Genomic DNA, 8412 nt, shown 5'->3' with positions numbered 1-8412 from the left:
CTTACACAAGGCAATCAACACATACACCGCTACAAGTAGTTTATGGGCAGTGTGCTGTTGCAATGTGTCAGCGGCGTAATCCTCTGGAGTCCGAGTAAAAAGTATTATGTTTAATTAGATCTAGAAGTGACATACAGTGGGAGGTGAGACCTCCGGTGAATTGGCCCTCTGTCTCTCTCGTCATGTTGGGTGATAATGAGACCCGTGGTATTTCATGTTCCATAAAGGTCATTGAAGTTTAATTTGGACATTTCACCAAAAATTCAATGCTGTGTCAGGGGTTCCGGATGACAATTTCCGCTCGTCGGCTCTGGTGAAAATGAACTAAACCTAACACCTAGGAAAAGGGATTCATTTTTACATTAAAGGGAAGACAGCTAGGGTCGTTTCTGTAATTATCTGTTCAACGGTGTGTAGATGAAATCTTTATATTTTCTTGGTGTATATTTAAAGGGGGATTCTAGTGACTCTGTATACTATAATGTTTGTCTCTATGTTGTAGATTAGAAAGTTTTTCCTCTGCTATAGATGGATTTCAGTCATGTGACCTTTTACGTCATGCCGCCATCTTGAGGACCAACAGAGTACCAGTAGGCTATTGACAAGCATTGGCTACCTTGCTACGATTTACGGATTTCTAATCTTTTACTGTCTATGATTCTTACGGATACAGTAAAGGGCTACGAAAGACAACATGTCGCATCTCGACTGTCATTAAAATAAACGCTACTTTAAAAAAATATATCTTGGTTAGGGTTTGATGCCTACTCGATCCCTGATGCGTTCTTCTAGCCGCTGTTCGCTGCAACCGAACTACCACTATTTTACAACATAAGAAGGCTCGACACAACATGAAACTTTGCTCGAAGTATCACCTGGATTTCTACACATGAACGCGAGCATTGAGAACATTGTTTGTGTACACGGAGTTTACAAAAAAGTAAGGTTTTGTACAACTGACTTTGGCTGTAATGGTGTCCGCTAGTCATCTCTGCCAGACGTAAATAATCGATTTCCGAATGCGAATGAATGAATCTCATATGAGGCTCCTTTTTTAACTAGAAGGTCAATATTGTTTTTCACTTGCGACAAAACAACGCATTATCCGTGCATTTTTATGGAACTACCCAGCTAGCATGTATAATCGGCCCGAGCTCGGCTGCCCTGCGGCAGGTGCGGCTCAGACTCGGCATCGGCGTGTGTTAACCGAGCCGATTGTGCCCCGCAGCTCGCTCTGGCACATTCATTTTTGTTCTGGCTGTAAGCACTGGGCCGATTCATGTTCACCGTAACTGGTAACCCAGCTCTGGCTGTATGATCTGGACCACTTTTGGAAATGACTCGGCTTATGTTAAATCAAGGATGGTTTTAATGGATGCCATTCAATGTAGGCGACTTTCTTTAACACAAATGTAGATTTTTAACTCCAACCGTTTTAGTCTGTCCATAACAAAAGACAGTAAAAAACAAAACATGCACAGACAAATCCAAATTAAACCCTGCTGCTCGTTGATGTCCTAAGACACGAAACGATCGGTTTCTGTGAGAAACCGAACTGTATTATATAATTTATACCTCTAATACGGCGCCTTCTTCTTCTTTTGAGTTTTAATGGCGGGTTGCGAAGCAACGTCATAGTTGCATACTGCCATCTACTGTATCGGGTGCACGGCTTGAGGGCTATACAGGGACACCCGAAACCGTAGGTGGCGGTATGCACCTATGAAGTTGCTTCGCAACCCGCCATTAAAACTCTAAAGAAGAAGGTGCTGTGCACGGGCTCATTTGACTACGCATAGTACTGTATTAGAGGTAAAAAATTATATAAATACTGTTCGGTTTCTCGCACAAACCGATCGTTTCGTTTCTTAGGATATCAATGTGTCGTCACGAGCGGCAGGGTTTAATTTGGATTTGTCTGTGCATGTTTTTACTGTCTGAGATTTTGTTACTATTCACATGCATACAAACTGAAACGGTTGGAGTTTCTACATTTGTGTTGTACTGAAGAAACAAAATCACATACATCTTGGATGGTCTCGGGGTAAGCTGATAAATATAAAAAATTCATTTTAAGATGAATCCCGTACGTTGGCGGCTGTTTTAAACTGGGTGCTCGGCTCAGACCCTTTTGCCAGTATGAAGCCGATTTCAACGGTAACTGCAGAAAGCGTCAGCACGCTCAGCTCATCACTGGAGTAACGTCTGTACAACGGGTGAGATAAAACTCAACGCCTGACTGAATCATCCATTCCCTTTTCGATCCTACACCATACGTTAAACTTGAGGTAAGTCTTGTGTTCAGTTTCCTTAAAAAGCATCAACATTCACGCTAAGCATAGTTTCAATCGAGTTTCGTCACATCATATATTAACTCTATTTCGAACTGTTGCTGATTACATGTTGGTTATTATTGATTCGTTCATGTTCCTTTGACATGTTCATGTACTTTTTTCCAGATGAAACAAACATAAAGAATTCATAATTCATTTAAGAATTATTAATTAGGACAACATCAAATTATTTATCATGTCTGAGAAAAGTAGTGCAAATTTTGGATAATATGAAAGTGGCTCCAACTTTTATGGCGCGAACGAAGCTAGCATTGACTAGCTGGGATGTTAAATAATGGGACGCAATTATTATTAAATGCAATTTACGTGATTAATATTTACAAGCATAGTGTTCTTTGGAAGAAAATTAAGTGGAACAAAATGTTAGCTGGTAGTGCTGTGACAAATCGCAGTTGATCCGAACCACGGTTCGGCTCGCATGTGATTCGCGGATTAATATATACCAGTGTATGGAATGTCACAATTATAGATTTGTGTGTAAACTTAAACATGTCTTGATGGACCCTAATTTATGCACTGTGCAGTTATGCTGGTAGTTGGGTAATGTCATAATGGTTATTGGGTTGGGCATGGACTAAAAAAGCGAAATTGTAATATAATAAGACATTATGTATGGTTTTGTACAATGCTAATCTTTTTTTCTTTTTTCCTCAGGTAATCTTGCTTTTGCTGTTCTAAAATAAACACTGCTCTTAGGTAAGAATGGCTGATCAAATGCATTATTTTAAATCTAATCTGAGACACAAAGCAGTTAAATCGTTGTCTAATTTGCTGCAAGGTATTAAGAACGACAGTAAGCTTGTTGACGATGATCTGACTGATGACTGATATGTGTGATGAGATTAAAACTATGGCTGTGCAAAAAAATCGATACAGCTAACTACCATGATAGTTAGCTGTATCGATAGTGTATCGATATTTCGATCTCTACTGTCAATATTTTAAAAAACCATCAAATCCCTCTGTGTGCGTCAAACGACCTCCTCGCCGCTGCTATAGTTGTCACTGTCCAGTTGTCTGCCATATACGGCCATTCGGCCAATGTCTCAGAAGTTAGAGGGAGTGAGAAAATGGCAGAAAATTTAAAAACACCTGCATCTTTCAAAGAGCTGCAGGTGTTCAGCTCTATTTTTTACATTTTTGATTGTATTGTGATACGTATCTTATCATGACCCATGTATCGTGACGCGTATCGTATCGGGAGGCCCTTGCCAATACCCAGCCCTAATTAAAACAACTTTTCTTTTAGCACACCACCCATACATGGCACACAAAACAGGTCTTGTGAGGGGGCTGTGCCCACAGGTAGAAATTCTGTGGGTCCACGGGCTTCTCCCCTTTCAGCGAACATCACAGCGCTTAGTCCACCATCGTGGTCTCCAATCTCCATTACCAACAGCCTGAGTGCTACACCTACAGACACCCCAACCCATGCAGCAGCTGGCAGAAGTCAGACATCAGGCCAAACTGGATTTCAAGTAAGAAGGGCGAGATAGCCCATGGAGAGAAAAAAATCACTTTGGTATTAGGGCTGGGTATTGTTTCAGATGTCTCAAATCGATTCAGATACATTAGATCTCAAATTGATTGGATTACGATTTTCGATTCAATGATTACATTTTCACTGGCCCCACCACAAAAAAAGTAATAAATGAATGAAATAGTTTTTGTAGTTTTTACCCATTTATTCTTGTAATAAGGTTATGACACCCAAAATTTTAAATACCAGTGAAAATTAACAATTATCATTTCTATTTTTGATACTACAGCTAAAACTACTAATATAAATTTCATAGATTAAAGACAAGTTAATAGTTGTTAATAAAAATTAAATGCAAGCAACGCAATATAAGTACAATAGAACAAAGATACAAATGAAGAAATCTGTGCATTTCAGGTAGGTCTAACAGTATTTTTCAGATACAGAAATTGAAAAAGTAATCAAATGGAAAATAACACGGCATATCTTCACTAATTAGGATTAACCTTTATTTAATCTGCACAAAGTTACAAATCGTTATTCAGTGAAAAGCAGGGAGTGACTTCCTCTTTTGTAGTTTGATTAACATTTAAAAACACAGACAGGTGAAGGTTACTACCACTTTAAGACTAATGCACGGATCAAATTATGATAGGCAATGAATGCATTCTTTTTCTACTTCTTCTCATAACCGTCTGTTTACTCGCAAAGGCCGGCATTTTAAAAAAAAAAGTGTGAATTTGCAAGTAGAGAACTAGAATTAATTTCGTAATTTGCACGCTGTCGCGCAGCTGTAAGCGCTTCCAGTGTGTGCTCTTCTCACATAGCGCATGCAAGTTCTCTTTCGCTTGAATGCTTAAATTGACAAGGCTTAAAAATGCGTGCAAAATGTAAACTTTTATGATCATGCAGCACTGGCCCAATCGGGACATTGACAGTTCCTTCAACCGGAATGCTTTTCAGATATAATGTAATGAAAATAAATACAGAAAAACGATGAGAATTGATATTGAATTGACCACATTTAAAAAAAAATTTTCACTTTTTTTTGCCTATTCCTATTTGGTATATGTGATGAGATTAAAACATATTTTTCTTTTTTTTTAGCACACCCCACCCTTACATGGCACACAAGTATATGACACACAACACAGGTCTTCTCAGGAGGCTGTGCCTACAGGTAGGAATTATACAAAGTGATCTCTCTCGGTTTACTCTGACATATCTACGTACAATGTTTTGCTAGTAATCTGCTATGCCTGCTTTTTCTTGTGTTCTACAGCAATAGGCTTTACGCCCAGCTGCACTACTTCCTGAACTTCAGCCAGCTCCTTGTTTCCTGTCTGCCATTATTGGACAAACTGATTAATCCAGGTGTGCCTGAGCTTAGTAGTCACAACAACAATAATCAGACACACCTGGATTTATCAGTTTGTCCAGTAATGGCAGACAGGAAACAAGGAGCTTAAAGCCTATTGCTAAGGAGATCCTCATCCAGCTCGATTTTATTAGAGAGCAGCAGTTGCAGACTTCACCCCAGACCCAACACATTTTGGGCTCCCACTTTCAACTATTGAGGAGCTACAATGTTTGTAGGAGACATTAAATAATCCAGATGAGAAGAAGAATTTGGTGAGGTAAATTATGGTTTAATCAGATCATTCCTAAAAGTCAGTCCTCATTTTCACTCATGCTATATTCCTTAAATAACTAATAAGGTACATGTCTTTTTGTTTCAGACTATTTTTCCTGGAATGGTCGGAGACAAGACTCTTAAAGACACCGTGGGGTGGGTCCTGAAAAAAACAATGAACTCTTCGTGGTGAGACTCATCAATTGAAGTGGGGTCAACTGAAGCCTGCATTCAAAGGGCTCACTTTGAAAAGTGTGGTTTTGGGTGAGTGTCAGTGCTGGAAACGGCACTGTAGTGACATCCCAGGGCTCTACAGTGCGACTGACTTGATCAGTGGCTGGTTGCATAAACCTTTAAGACTAGTCTTAAAAGTTAGTCTTTTTTTTTTTCTTCAAGACTGATCATAATTGTATTTCTATACTCAAACTCTATTTAAAACATTAACATCATAACATTATCATAAATTGAAATGCATTAATGCTACTTCTGAGCCTCATTAAACAGTCTGTAAATATAACTAAATCCCACATTTCTGTTATATGCCACCTCTGCAGTGCAAAGATGAATTGTGTTGCTACTGATTTCATTTGATTGGTAACTTATTCTTCCTGATTGCCTCTTATTATTCTAACTCAATTTATGAATTTGAAATTTAATAAGGTTAAAATTTTATAGTCAAATATCTCCTTATAATGGAAAGGTTATTTTGTCATTGATCAGAATGTGCTCCTAAATTTTTGAATGTGCTCCTAAACTAAAAAGAAATGTAAGCGTAGAGCCCTGCATCCAAAATAAGTTTTGGTGGTTTTATGAGTAACATCACATGGTCATGCTGACCTCTTCTATCTTTGTTTTTTTTCAGATGCAGTCCGCCGGAATGCCCTGACCAAAGATAACACAGAAAAGGAGATAGAGCTCCTCATCACCAGGTGGTCGGTGCTAGCATATGACAGGGATGGTGGCCGAATCCAGACAATAGACAGACAATGAATTAAAATGTTTTAAATTTAAAAATGTTGATTTTTGGAAAATTCGTATTTGAACTGATTGTGTGTGTGTGTGCACCTGGTAATTATCACGTTGTGTCCCCACAAAGATAGGAATACCAGTATTTTTGTGACCTTGTGTCCCCATGAGGAAACAAGCTTATAAATCAAACAAAATGATGTTTCTTGTAAATGTGAAGTAGGAGAAGGGTTTCTGTGATGGTTGGGTTTAGGGAATGGGGTAGGTAAGGGGAATAAAATATACAGTTTGTATGGTATAAAATGCATTACGTCTATGGAATGTCCCCACAAAACATGGAAACCTGTTTGTGTGTACGAGAGAGAGAGAATGTGTGTTCAAGTGAATAAAAAATGCATTAAACGTGAAATTCTTGTTCTTCCTTGTGTGTTTTATTTTCAGTTAATGTTGCATAATGGTTGCTTAGCAATTTTACTATTAACCAATCAATAAAATCAATAAATTAAACAAGCCCAAATAAGGAACAGGATTGGAGGGGAGCTTACGTCCTCTCACTCGGGGTTCCGCAATCGGGCCGCGTTAAAACTGAGTGCTCGGCCGTGTCTTCGGGGCGCGTGAAAACCGAGCGCTCGCAGAGCAATCGGACCTAGATTCATGCCGAGGATCGGCCGAGTGTTCCAGCATTAATCGTTCCGCTTTCGGCCCGCGCAATTTTTGCTAGCTGGGTATGCTTTAGGAGATATCAATCTTTACTCTCCTCCCTCCTTACGTCGCAATTGGAGATCGATACATCTTGACTGGGAAGAAGGCGGCGAGCGGACGCAAGTCAGTTGTTCAAAACCTTATTTTTAGTTAAAACTGTGTTCACAAACAATGTTCTCAATGCTCGAGTTCACGTGTAGAGACACAGGCGATACTTCGAGCAAAATATCATGTGGTGTTGAGCCTTCTTAGTGTTGTTAAAATAGCGCAGGGCTCGCAACATTTTTTAATCCCTGATAGCCCTTCGGGCAGGCACTCTTTCATTTTTGGTAGCCCGAAATGAATTCCAGTAGCCCGAATAAAAAATACACTGTTTAATGTAGAATATTGATAAATCCTGGATTTCCATGTAAGCCAACTATTTCTGCCCATCCCCAGCTAACAATTTGGTACCCAAAACGGTCCCCTAACATTAGTTTTTGGTTTCTAGAATGTTATTTTCCAAGGATTTTGTTTAATAGCAAGAAATGTTTTCTTAAAGAAAATAAACATTCCCCTAATGTTATTTTTAGGTTATTTTAACGTTCCCCTAACGTTAGAATAATTGAATGTTATATTACTGAATGTTATATTATATGAATGTATTATAACACAGGTTATTTTTAATTTAATTTAATATAATAAAATACCTCAACACATATTTAAATAACATGGTATTTTATCAAATATATAAACAACCAGTGACTTTAACACAATATAGAAGACTTAAAATTAGACAATAAACATTTAATTCCCTTTAGGTTAACAGATCTTACCATAGCCGTTTATTTTCGCTAGAATAATGTTAGACTCTGAGGTAAATCGAAATGACAAACACACATTCTATTCGCTTTAGGTAAACGTAATATCTTACCACTGCTGTTTAGTCACCTATCAAAAGCTTCTAACATCATATTCTCTAAAAGGAATAGTCTACTCATTTTCAATATTAAAATATGTTATTACCTTAACTAAGAAGAGTTGATACATCCCTCTATCATCTTAGTGCGTGCACGTAAGCGCTGGAGCGCGCTGCTACACTTCGATAGCATTTAGCTTAGCCCCATTCATTCACTGGTACCACTCAGAGATGAAGTTAGAAGTGACCAAACACATCAACGTTTTTCCTATTTAAGACGTACACTGTTAACGATTTCCCTGTATTTTTACAGTACGGTACTGGCAGCACGGTTGCCAGTAAGTAACTGTATTTTGGTTTTACAGTACTGTACTGTAAT

General features: G+C 38.5%; 1 long non-coding RNA gene across 3 annotated transcripts; it reads left to right on the top strand.

The window, feature by feature from the left end:
• The first annotated feature begins 2272 nt into the window (after window positions 1–2272).
• Window positions 2273–6842, top strand: LOC135738657 (uncharacterized). 3 transcript variants are annotated; one of them, XR_010528740.2, is made up of 7 exons: window positions 2273–2288; window positions 3009–3050; window positions 3604–3832; window positions 4942–5014; window positions 5117–5471; window positions 5574–5731; window positions 6330–6842. It is a non-coding gene; the product is annotated as an uncharacterized lncRNA (long non-coding RNA). The 3 variants fall into 3 exon arrangements; XR_010528739.2 differs by lacking the exon at window positions 2273–2288 and having other exon boundaries at window positions 2953–3050; XR_012338040.1 differs by lacking the exon at window positions 2273–2288 and having other exon boundaries at window positions 3007–3050; window positions 3711–3832.
• Window positions 6843–8412: the final 1570 nt, after the last annotated feature.

The sequence above is a fragment of the Paramisgurnus dabryanus genome, chromosome 12 (assembly GCF_030506205.2).
Source record: "Paramisgurnus dabryanus chromosome 12, PD_genome_1.1, whole genome shotgun sequence".
In the NCBI taxonomy this organism is placed as follows: domain Eukaryota; kingdom Metazoa; phylum Chordata; class Actinopteri; order Cypriniformes; family Cobitidae; genus Paramisgurnus; species Paramisgurnus dabryanus.
This window is presented reverse-complemented; position numbering and strand designations above follow the sequence as displayed.